Source organism: Budorcas taxicolor, chromosome 16 (assembly GCF_023091745.1).
Source record: "Budorcas taxicolor isolate Tak-1 chromosome 16, Takin1.1, whole genome shotgun sequence".
Lineage (NCBI taxonomy): Eukaryota > Metazoa > Chordata > Mammalia > Artiodactyla > Bovidae > Budorcas > Budorcas taxicolor.
In genome coordinates, this window is record NC_068925.1 from 13,403,148 (window position 1) to 13,416,542 (window position 13,395).

A 13,395-nucleotide genomic window follows, 5' to 3' on the forward strand; every position below is an offset into this window, starting at 1 on the left:
GAAACAGTGAGAGACTTAATTTTGGGGGCTCCAAAATCTCTGCAGATAGTGACTGCAGCCATGAAATTAAAAGATACTTGCTCCTTGGAAGAAAAGCTATGACCAACCTAGACAGCATATTAAAAAGCAGAGACATTACTTTGCCAACAAAGGTCTGTCTAGTCAAAGCTATGGTTTTTCCTGTGGTCATGTATGGATGTGAGAGTTGGACTGTGAAGAAAGCTGAGTGCTGATGAATCGATGCTTTTGAACTGTGGTGTTGAAGAAGACTCTTGAGGGTCCCCTGGACTGCAAAGAGATCCAACCAGTCCATCCTAAAGGAGATCATTCCTAAATGTTCATTGGAAGGACTGATGCTGAAGCTGAAATGGCCACACTTTGGCCACCTGATGTGAAGAACTGACTCATTTGAAAAGCCCCTGATGCTGGGAAAAATTGAAGGCAGGAGGAGAGGGGGACAACAGAGGCTGAGATGGTTGGATGGCATCACCGACTCTATGGATATGAGTCTGAGTAAGCTCCGGGAGTTGGTGATGGACAGGGAGGCCTGGCCTGCTGCAGTCCATGAGGTTGCAAAGAGTCGGACCCAACTGAGCAACTGAACTGACTGAATGAGGTGGATGAACCTACAGCCTATTATACACAGTGAAGTAAGTCAGAAAGAGACAAATATCATATATTAACACACATGTATGGAATCTAGAACAATAGTACTGATGATCCTACTTGCAGGGCAGCAAAAGAGACACAGACATAAAGAAGAGACTTTTGACACCGTAGGGGAAGGAGAGCGTGGGATGGTTTGAGAGAACAGCATTGAAACATATACATTGCTGTATGTAAAATATGGGAATGGGAATTTTGGGGAATCTGCTATATGACTCTGGGAACCCAAAGCTGGTGCTCTGTGACATCCTAGAGGGGTGGGGTGGGGAGGAAAGTGAGAGGGGGGTGCAAGAGGGAAGGGGCATATGTATACCTATGGCCAATTCATGTTGGTGTATAGCAGAAATCATCACAATATTTAAAGTACTTATCTTCTAATTAAAAATAATAAAAAAAGAAAATGTAATAAAAAGAAGAAAAAAGAATTTGGAAGAAAGCAGTAGGATTTGCCTCTTTGCTGCTGTTGGAGCCCAAGTGTTTCCAGTACTCCTGTCATCAGGTAGTGAGAAAGTCCAGATGTGGGAGAAGATAGGGGTCAGTCACCTCTGAACCCTCTGCCTAGTAACCCTGCATTATGGTAATTTACCTAGTTTGCTTTGTGGTCAACCACGAGTGCCCTTTTCTCACACTTGTACAATTTTTATGTGCACAGAATGTATCTAATTTAAGGAACTAAGCATCTTAGGAAAGAGGGCCTACTTCAGCTTCTTTCAGCCCAGAACTTGACCAATAGCTGAACTCACAAGAGTTTCCCAAGCACCAATTTAAACAAGAATTAAAAATAACAAAAATCCTTTAAAGCTTTAAAGCAAATAAACAAGTAACGTACACTTGTATAATTGTTTTCATCAGAGATATGGGTGAAGATAAAGTGGAACTATTGCTGTGACCCTTTTGCATGTAATTTACAGCCCCAATATATATGTTGAATGTGGTGCTCCTTGCAGGCATGCACATTTATAGGCTGCACTGTAACTCTACACCCAATTTCTGAAAACCTGTTTCCAGGCATGAACTCCCTAAAAAGGTCCCTGTAGCTGTGGATGGCTTTAGTTGCAGCTTGGAAGCCTGACATGTTTTATTCCGGGAACACATTTTTTTTTCTTCCCCCAAAGGCCCATAACAACCCCACTTTTTCTTGTTTGGTGCATTGAGAAAATGAAGGCATTCATAAGAGAGATTTTTAAAAAATGAAACTAAACTTGTCAACCTTTCCCCGTTTGAATTATGAAAGGATTAACTCAATATTGCTATGAAGCCATATCTTCCCTATTCTCCCACTTAAGTATAAGTTTCCTTAGAAAAGAAGAGAGATATATAAATATTCTGTCTGGCAGCGACCAGGAAAGGAGTTCACAAAAGATAAGACATGCTTGTGGTCCTTGCTTCTCTTTTAGGCTATTTTCTGCTGTCACTGATGGTATACAACAATTAACTTCTGGGTTTAAAGGAATAGACTTAAATATGTAGATTGACTGCTGTCAACAGGACTCAGACCATGGTGTTTGTTCTTTTTACTGTGACTACTTAATCATAATGAAATTATATAATGTGTAGCAGTGAAAGGACCAGTCATGTGCAAAGAAGATTTAGGTAGAAAAAGGATGAGAAATGACAACTTCCAAATTTGTAGAGTTTAATATCTAAGGTCTGTGGAAACGAGGGGCACACCTGGCAGTCTGCAATGTGGAAGTCCCTGTATCAAAAAGAACAACTTCTTTATCCATTCATCTGTCAATGGACATCTAGGTTGCTTGCATATTCTAGTTATTGTAAATGGTGCTGCAATGAACAATAGGATACATGTGTCTCTTTCAATTTTGGTTTCCTCAGGAGAGGTGAGAAGAGGATGAGATGTATGGAAAGAGAACATGGAAACTTACATTCAGTTCAGTTCAGTTCAGTCACTCAGTCGTGTCCGACTCTTTGCCACCCCATGAATCGCAGCACGCCAGGCCTCCCTGTCCATCACCAACTCCCGGAGTTCACTCAAACTCAACGTCCATGGAGTCGGTGATGCCATCCAGCCATCTCATCCTGGGTCGTCCCCTTCTCCTCCTGCCCCCAATCCCTCCCAGCATCAAAGTCTTTTCCAATGAGTCAACTCTTCGCATGAGGTGGCCAAAGTACTGGAGTTTCAGCTATAGCATCATTCCTTCCAAGGAACACCCAGGAAACTTACATTACCATATGTAAAATAGAGAGCCAATGGGAATTTGCTGTATGGCTCAGGAACAGGGGCTCTGTATCAACCTAGAGGGGTGGGATGGGAAGGGAGCTGGGAGGGAGGTTCAAAAGCGAGGGGATATATGTATGCCTATGGCTGATTCATGCTGAGATTTGACAGAAAACAGCAAAATTCTGTAAAGCAATTGTCCTTCAATAAAAAAAAGGGATGACAACCAGAGGGGGAGTTCTTGCAGGGGTTCTAGGAGCCAAAGACACAAGGAACGACACACCCATCTCTCAGTTGGATTTCTGGTTGGAATGCAATTTCTTAGAGCTGGGAGAGAGCCTGATTTCTGAGACTCTCAAATCAGCTACATCTGACAGCTGAACCCACTGAATCACATCTCGGAATAGTTCAATAAGCACTGCAGTAAAGTATGCACAGAGATCATTTTTAATTTTTACTTTTCATATGCTTTTTTCTTTTAACCTAAAAGGATTTCAGTAGGAATTCTGACAAGAGTTCCATGGTGGTCTGGTTCTGTAGAGCTATGACTGGGAACTGGAGTGCCCAGAAGATAAAGCTCCTACCTACTTTTTGGTCAATGACCAGGAGCAAATTTTCTTAGTCTTTTCCTTACTCTTTGATTTAGGGAACTGGTTCCCTGTGGCTGTTTCTCTCCCTTCTTTGTCCCTAGGATTAAGATCAAAGGCACAGTTCAGGTCACTTACCCTCACTCAGCCTAGCTACTATTCTGATTAGAGTGTGAATATTCATTAGTTTGTACCAATATGCTGATGGCTCATTACACTGTATTATCCTGAGAACTCATGTCCCCTTGTATACTTCATATTAATTCAGACTTTTAAGTTTTGTTCAGATAAATAGGATCTCTTTAACTCTTCATAATGGTCATAACATGCAGCTGACATTAAGCATTGAATTGAAAGAGAAGAAGCAGATAGCCTCTGTCGTGCATACTGAATTCCCTGCAGTTCTTGCACAATCTATGTGCCGTGGATTCTTTGTAGGTGTCCGTTAAAGAAATGAATGAGAGAATGAGTAAAAGTCAGAGACCTAGCTTTAAGTTTTCTTAGCCACTCACTATGTGGCCTTGGACGAGCCACTGGACCTCTCCAAACTCCATCTCCTTACCTGTAAAAGAGGAAGCAGATGTTGCCTTATTTGTTTCCATTGGTTAGATTAGATCTTCTCATCTATTACTTTTGACATAAACCCAGTGTAGCGGTGACTTCACTGCAGATCTCCTAAATCAGCAGCAACATCTCTAAGGAAGCTTAGTGTGTGTTCTTTCTAACTACCTCAGGTAGTGTCTTTAAACTAGGACAAACAAGATTTCCTGAAAGGAAGTAAAAAGACTTTCCTGTTCCAGTAAGAAGGGAACTTATCTTTTCTGAGTGGTATTTACCAAGGCTTTATACTTTCAGGAAAAAGAAAAAATCCTGAATGTCAGTTAGCTTTCCAGTTCCTCCCTGCAGAATATGTATGTAATATCATTGTATTGACGTGATCTTTTTTCACTTTTATGTTTCATTCACTATTGGCAAACTAGTCGAGCACATTGACCAGTTTTTCCTCAATTATTTTTGTATCTCTAGTCCCGAGAATAGTGGCAGATAATAGGTACTCAATCATATGAACTACACTGTTAAATGGAGGTTCAGATAACCTACAAGTGGTGCAGAAAGATTATGAGAGTATCTTCGGAGTCCAAAGTCAGTGCTCTTTCTAATACGGCAGTTGATTATATCAAATCATTAATAGCCTTTAGCATCTTAGTAGTTATCAGATGATGGCACCAATTATGAGTACTCCACATTGTGTCCTTTTTATTGGGTTTGAGATGTGTAGGACACAGGCTGCTCCAGGGTGGGTGTGGGTAGCCAGGAGTGAGTACGGAGATTCTCTGTCTCAAGGAGTTTGTTAAAATAAGGGAGAGAGAGATTTCGAAGTTAACACCTCCAACTCCCTCTTAAAATAACTTTGCTTGAGTGAGGAACAGATGGCCCAAAAGATAATTTGAATTTCATCTCTGGATAGAAGCTGCTCTAGGTAAATCTATAGGAGAGATTTTTCTGTGTTGTATTTTCCTTACTCTACTTTGAAAAGAAACAATAATTTTTAAAAAAATCAAAGGAGTGAGAGACATTGCATAATTCCATTTAGGAAATTTTCTGAAGCAATTTCATCTGAAGCAATAATGGCAGCAAGTATGCAGCTAATCAAGAAAAATAGAAAAAAGGAAAATAAACAACAGTACTGAGTGTAAAATCCAGGAATTGTGTGAATCAGGATTATCCACTTAATTCTGTTTTTTTTCATGTTTGGAATATGACTAAATCAAGGATTTCCTTAAATTCAGTGAAGGAAATAAGTATTTGTATAAATATAGTATTTTTCCCCTATATTTAAATTAGTTAAAACTTCCTAAGAGTTTTACACTAAGATTTTGGTGTATATAGAGTTAAAATTCTTATATCTCTACATATGGACAAAAATTTTATATCTGACTAGTTGTATAATTTTAAAAAGTAATTTGCCCAAAGTGCTAGTATTTATGTAAAAGTAGAGGTCTTTTTTTTTTTTCTTTCTTTCTCTTGTCAAGCAGTACTTTTAATTTTGAGGGTGGAGTGAGCGGTATGCAGGATTTTAGTCCCCTGACCAGGCGTCAATCTCACATCCCTACAGCGGAAGCCTGGAGTCTTAATCACTGGACCACCAGGGAAGTCCCAAGTATCTTTCTTCTTTTAATTTGAAGATTTGATAAATAGAAAGAAAACCTTTCCACTCATTTTATAAAAATATTGGCTAAATGCTTTAAAAGTGGAAAATAAATGATTGAATAATAGTCCTGAAAGTTAATTTTTTTAAATAAAAGGTAACAAGTTGCCTATTTGTTGCCAGGTCAATTCAGTTAATATAGGGATTCTTCTTCTTTGAAAGAGGAGCAATTTAGAACAGAGTCCTATTATAAAAATGACCAGATTTATAGTCTAAACTCTGGAGTTTTGTTCTGTTTACCACTGCTAGGTCAAGTAGAGTCACCAAATACATGGCCTCACAGCTGAACCACCCTGTAGAAACTTGCAAGGAAAAGGCCCAGAGCATTAGAGAAGAGACAGAATGGAGGAAACTGCAGGCTCTGTCTTGCACTGAAGCTACTCCCTTTAGGCCGCTGGATCATTTTCCTGGGAATTCCATTCTCCATACTGCAGAGTTAAGACATAGCCCCTGATGAAAAAAAAGACTTTCCTTTGGCCAGGTAATTCCAGTTTCAGAAGTTCACACTTAAAAATAACTAAATAAAAAAGTTAATCATAACGGTGTCTATTGCTGTATGATCTATAACAACAAAAAGAGGGAAACAATGAAAATCCAACAAGAGGAGGACTGTGAAATGGGTTATTATGCTCTTCATTTGCACACACTTTGACAGTAGTGAGCAGTCACATCTCAGTCCTTTACACAGGTTCTTCCTCTGCCTTGGCATGCCCTCACTGTTTGCTCTTCAAAATCTAACCAGAAATCCCCCATTTGGGGACCTTCTCTGAGAGCTTCAGCTAATCACCTGTTTCGGTTTATCTCTTTCAACTGAACATACTTCTGGCATTGGCCTTAGTGCCCGTCTGTAGATGTGTGGGTTCTTTCTTCAAAACATTAAAATTCCTTTGCACCCTTATCCTCAGGCCCTGGGCACAGTGCCTGGCTCCTAGTAGGTGCTCAGTGAGCATCAGAAAAAATGGATGAGAAATATATTTGTAGGAAAGAATATTAAATGAAATTTATGAACATGTAGACAAATGGAAACAGATGATAAGTTATTATGTGACAGTTGAATATATACATTTTGACTTCAGTTTTGTTAAAGTAGAGCTAAAGAAGGTTGTATGCAAAGCGCTGTGTAAGTGAAGTCAGTAAGAGGAGGATGGATGACTAAAACAATGATTTCTTTCAGGATGTTTTCAAATGATTCTTTCTCTCGGGAGAAATACTACCAAGCCTGCCATCTATCCCCCTGTGTGTTGACTTTAGGGCACACTGGCCCAACCTCCAACTGCCAGACCCTGCATTTCTTTGTCTGAGGGTTTTCTCTGGCCACCTGAGTCAGCTTTGTCAGGTGACTGAAAGTGCCAAAGAATTAATGCCTTTTTGGAGCAGCCCTCAGGTGGTAGTTGGTGTATCAATACCCCAGCTCCTGCTTTGCTTGGCAGTGTGTCCGTCAGGGGCAAGAGTTCCCTAGAGAGATTACGCTCTATTTCCCCGCCATGGTGAACTGCCTGATAATTCACCCTTTATTTGCTCTTACTCCCTCCTACTCCCACTTCCTCCACTATTTCCTGGAAGATCCTCCAAAATAACTATTTGTACTTGAATCCTTATTCAAGATCAGTTTCTGAGAGAACCCTAATTAAGACCCTCTTTAATAACATGAATTCATGATGCAGAAAGTGTACTGAAACATAAATATTCTTGAGAAGTTATATCATCTTAATTTACTAAAACTACAATCAAATTTATTAAAATTGATGATTAAAAATGCCAGTTCCCCAAGGACTGGAACACAAAGCGAATAATTGTTGTGACAGTGTATGCGTGTAAGTAAGGTCCTGAAGTTGGTGAACTGCCCAAACCAGGTGCCATCACAGGCACCCAGAGTGGCAAAGATAGATGCTATTGTACTAGTATAACCTTGACGGTTGTTGAGAGTGTAGTTAGTCATTAACTTCTTCTCTCTTCTCCGTCTGTCTATATTTTTCCATGAGTCACTTGGAAGAAATGACATTCTCCTTATATGTTTTCTCAGCCTGTAATAGCTACCTGTATCTGTACCGTCTTTGAGGTCTACTGCAGATGCAAACCACTTAACAACAGGAATTTCATCCATCTCCTCCCCTCCATCATGTCATTTATATCTTTGAGAAAGTACTCAACACCTGTTTATGAAAAAATGATTGCGTAATTTAATGAAGGGAAAGAATGCCCATCCTGGTTCTCATTTTTTTCTTTTCTTTTTGCAAACTCTTAAATATGTGATTGTTTCATTTTATTTTCAAAGGGTATTGTGGATCACTTTAAGCTTAATACTGTTACATGAAAAGTAAATCACACTATTGCAAAGTTCTTTATCTGAGGAAACATTAGGATACGTTATGTTCAAAAAGATTCCTTCTATGAATAGATTTCAAGACAGAAGTTTCCTGGGGGATGAAACATAAATACAATTCCCTTTTAGGTAATACTTTCTTAAACTGTGGGCTTCCCTGATGGCTCAGATGGTAAAGAGTCTGCCTGCAGTGTGGGAGACCAGGGTTCAATTCTTGGGTCAGCAAGATCCCCTGGAGAAGGAAATGGCAACCCACTCCAGTATTCTTGCCTGGAAAATCCCATGGACGGAGGAGCCTGGCAGGCTACAGTCCATGAGGTCACAAAGAGTCTGACACGACTGAGCAACTTCACTTTCCTTTCCTTTCTTAAATTGTTTAATAATGGGTTAGTTTTATTTATAATAGCAGAATTAAACAAAAACTACTTAATTGTATTATTAACTGTACAGCTCAGCTCAAATAGTGTTAACAAGGTAGATTTTTCTAGAAACAATTTTTGATAGAAAGAGGGCTTAAAAACATGATTAAGAAAGTAGACATTTTGGGAGGGAGGGATAGTCAGGGAGTTTGGGATCTACATGAAAACAATGTTATATTTTAAATAAATAACCAACAAGGACCTACTAGATGGCACAAGAAACTGTGCTCAATATTCTATAAAAATCTAATTGGGAAAAGACTTTGAAAAAGAGCATATACATGTATATATATATATATAAAAGAAAAAAAAGTAGATGTTTTTAAGCAAAAATGCAGACATTTGGACTATTTGTATAATGTCAAACATATCCAGATATTTAAGCAGACATTTAAATTCGCTTCTAACATAACATGAATATTTGGCAGTCCACATGTCAAATATAGGCATTTTTGGATAAAATACAGGCATTTCTCTTATAGCACGCTTGTTCATACAAGAATTTTGAACTAAGCTTAATGAAATAATTTGCAGTATGGTTTCATGACATTGATCATGACTGGTTGTCACAAGAATATTAGGACTAACAATAAAAAAAGAAGTCTGATGTGTGCAAACGATGGGAACTTGACTCATTTAATCTAGCCACTGCTGCCTTATTCATCTTTCACTTTTCTGTTTACTGATAGCTGTGAACTATACTAGAGCAACATGTTCAGGTCATGCAGCCAAAGATTCACCATGAGCATTTGAACCAAAGGGTGAATGACCAATTTTAGTTTGTTTTTGTCAGTGTTAATGAACCAATTTGTTAAACACACACACGCAAAACATAGATTTATTTCCTACCACCTGTTACAGAAATTTCTGTGGGAATCTCTGCTTACATTCAGAAGAGCTTTAGATTAGTTCATTAGAATCATCTGGGGCAGTTGATAAAATCCAGGATTCCCAGGCCCTACATAGGTTGTGATTCTGCAGGTATGGAATAGTGTTCAGGAGTCTGCCCGTTTACTGAGCTCCTCAAATAATTCTTATGCAGGTGGACCTCAAGCCATTGAAAAACACTGCTTGTAGCCTCTGACCATCTTCTCACCATTAAAAAAAGGGAACTTTTTATGACAGGGGGTTTTACAATCACAGGTATAGTATGGTATCAGAACAGACTGTGTTGTGCTCTGGCACTATCACATCAGTGCTAATAAGACTTAACTGACTCCTCACTTTTCCAGAGCAGAGGCTCTGTAACTAACAGCTAGCTTTGAGAAGCTTAAGCCAAATAGAGAAGGTGTATCAATGACAAAAAACTAAAAAACAAGAAAACAAAAAACTCAGTGACCAGACTTACTTTGCAACTACTTTAATTGCATTTCATAATAAATGTTCAGTTAGTTACTTACTGGCTATCTGACTTCTTAAAAAGGGCCTAAAAGAAGAATGTCAGAAATCATCACTGTCTTGTCTTAGAAACCCAACTTCTGACTTGAGCTGTGTGTCTTGGAGATTAACAGTGTCAAACTAGTTCCTTGGAAGTGTTTTATAATAGAGTAGCTGGCAAATCTTAGTCCATAAATGGGAAGGGGTGTAGAAAGAGAAGCAGTTGATAGTAACTCAGCATGTTACTGAGGGCCTCTTCCGTTGTGAGAGGATTCTGCAGCCAAGGAGGGCCCACTTTATCCCTTTTGGCCCTGATAGCAACACTGCTGCTGCTGCTGCTGCAGCTAAGTCATTTCAGTCGTGTCTGACTCTGTGTGACCCCATAGACAGCAGTCCACCAGGCTCCTCTGTCCCTGGGATTCTCCAGGCAAGAACAGTGGAGTGGGTTGCCATTGCCTTCTCCAGTGCATGAAAGTGAAAAGGGAAAGTGAAGTCGCTCAGTTGTGTCTGACTGTTAGTGACCCCATGGACTGCAGTCCACCAGGATCCTCCATCCATGGGATTTTCTAGGCAAGAGTACTGGAGTGGGGTGCCATTGCCTTCTCCAGATAGCAACACTGTTTTTACTCAATTCTCCCTCACTCTAAAGTATTATTATCATGAAGTTTTTAGTGCAGTCATGAATATTTCACATATGTGCAAAGATGAACCCTGAAACCATAACATTTTAAAGCTGAAATAAATTTTAAAGTTCGTGTAGTTCAAACTCCTTGTGGTACAGAATAATAATCTGAGGTCTAAGTTAACTGAGTTGCCCAAGTTCATAAACTTCACACAGCTAGTCATTATTTTAATGTAAATAATATAAGCAGATAGATAAAAAGAAAAAAAAATATTTTTTTCTCCAAGATTATTTACTCTTTATGGCTACCCTGAGCCCCCTCTCAGTATCTGTCAAAGTTCAACAGTATCACAGTCAGTGCTTTTAATTTGATGTTGGAATTTTGGTATGACACGTATACACTACCATGTATATAACTGACATATATACATTAACTTGTGTAAAATAGATAGCTTGTGTGAACCTGCTGTATAGCACAAGGAGCTCAGCTCAGTGCTCTGTGATTACCCTGAGGGGTGGGATCAGTTCAGTTCAGTCGCTCAGTCGTGTCTGACTCCCCGTGACCCCATGAACTGCAGTATGCCAGGCCTCCCTGTCCATCACCAACTCCCAGAGTCCACCCAAATCCAGGTCCATTGAGTCGGCGATGCCATCCAACCATCTCATCCTCTGTCGTTCCCTTCTCCTCCTGCCCTCAATCTTTCCCAGAATCAGGGTCTTTTCAAATGAGTCAGCTCTTTGCATCAGGTGGCCAAAGTATTGGAGTTTCAGCTTCAGCATCAGTCCTTCCAATGAACACCCAGGGCTGATCTCCTTTAGAATGGACTGGTTGGATCTCCTTGCAGTCCAAGGGACTCTCAAGAGTCTTCTCCACACCACAGTTCAAAAGCATCAATTCTTCGGCACTCAGCTTTCTTTATAGTCCAACTCTCACATCCATACATGACTACTGGAAAAACCATAGCCTTGACTAGACCGACCTTTGTTGGCAAAGTAATGTCTCTGCTTTTCAATATGCTGTCTAGGTTGGTCATAGCTTTTCTTCCAAGGAGTAAGCGTCTTTTAATTTCATGGCTGCAATCCCCATCTGCAGTGATTTTGGACCCCAGAAAAATAAAGTCAGCCACTGTTTCCACTGTTTCCCCATCTGTTTGCCATGAAGTGATGGGACCGGATGTGAGGGGTGGGATGGGAAGGGGTAAAAATAGATACAAGAGGAAAGGGATATTTATATACATACAGCTGATTCTGTACAGCTGATTTCTGCTGTACCTTGTTGTACAGCAGAAACTACCACAGTATGATAAAACAACTACACTCAGATTTAAAAAAAAGCAAAATAAAATAAAAATAACCAACTCAAATAGAAATAGCTCAAAAAGGTATCACTGTTCCATATTTGTGGTTTTTTAAGATTGAAAGGAAAGTAGGGAAAACCACTAGGACATTCAGGTATGACCTAAATCAAATCCCTTACGATTATGCAGTGGAATTGACAAATAGACTCAAGCAATTAGATCTGATAGACAGAGTGCCTGTAGAACTATGGACAGAGGTTCCTAACATTGTATAGGAGGCAGTGATCAAACCATCCCCAAGAAAAAGAAATGCAAAAAGGTGAAATGGTTGTCTGAGGAGGCCTTACAAATAGCTGAGAAAAGAAGAGAAGCAAAAGGCAAAGGAGAAAAGGAAAGATAGATCCATCTGAATGTAGAATTCCAAAGAACGTCAAGGAGAAATAAGAAAGACTTCCCAAGGGAACAATGCAAAGAAATAGATGAAAACAATAGAATGGGAAAGACTTACAGGTCTCTTCAAGAAAATTAGAGATACCAAGGGAATATTTCATGCAAAGATGTGCTCAATAAAGGCCAGAAACAATATGGATCTAACAGAATCAGAAGATATTAAGAAGAGGTGGCAAGATTACACAGAAGAACTATACAAAAAAGATCTTAATGGCCCAGATAACCATGATAGCGTGATCACTCACTTAGAGCCAAACATCTTGGAGTGCGAAGTCAAGTGGGCCTTAGGAAGCATCACTAGGAACAAAGCTAGCGGAGGTGATGGAATTCCAGTTGAGCTTTTTCAAATCCTGAAAGATGATGCTGTGAAAGTGCTGCACTCAATATGCCAGCAAATTTGGAAAACTCAGCACTGGCTACAGGACTGGAAAAGGTCAGTTTTCATTCCAATCCCCAAAAAAGGTAATGCCAAAGAATGTTCAAATTACCACACAATTGCACTCATCTCACACGCCAGCAAAGTAATGCTCGAAATTCTCCAAGTCACGCTTCAACAGTATGTGAACTGAGAACTTCCAGAAGTTCAAGGTGGATTTAGAAAAGGCAGAGGAACCACATATCAAATTGCCAACATCTGTTGGACCATTGAAAAAGCAAGAGAATTCCAGAAAAACATCTCCTTCTGATTTGTTGACTACGCCAAAGCCTTTGACTATATGGATAACAACAAACTGGAAAATTCTTCAAGAGATGGCAATACCAGACCACCTCACCTGCCTCCTGAGAAACCTGTATGCAGGTTAAAAAGCAACAGTTAGAACCAGATGTGGAACAATGGATTGGTTCAGAATTGGGAAAGGAGTTCTTCAAGGGTATATATTGTCACCCTACTTACTTAACTTATATGCAGAGTACATCATGCGAAATGCCAGGCTGGATGAAGCTCAAGCTGGAATCAAGGTTGCCAGGAGAAATACCAATAACTTCAGATATGCAGGTGACACCACCGTTATGGCAGAAAGTGAAGAGGAACTACAAGCCTTTTGATGATGGTGAAAGAGGAGAATGAAAAGTTGGCTTAAAACTCAACATTCAAAAAACTAAGATCATGGCATCCAGTCCCATCACTGGATGGAAAATAGATTGAGCAACAAAGAAAACAGCGAGAGACTTTCTTTTCTTGGGCTCCAAAATCACTGCTTATGGTGACTGCAGCCGTGAAATTAAAAGACGCTTGCTCCTTGGAGGAAAAGTTATGACCAACCTAG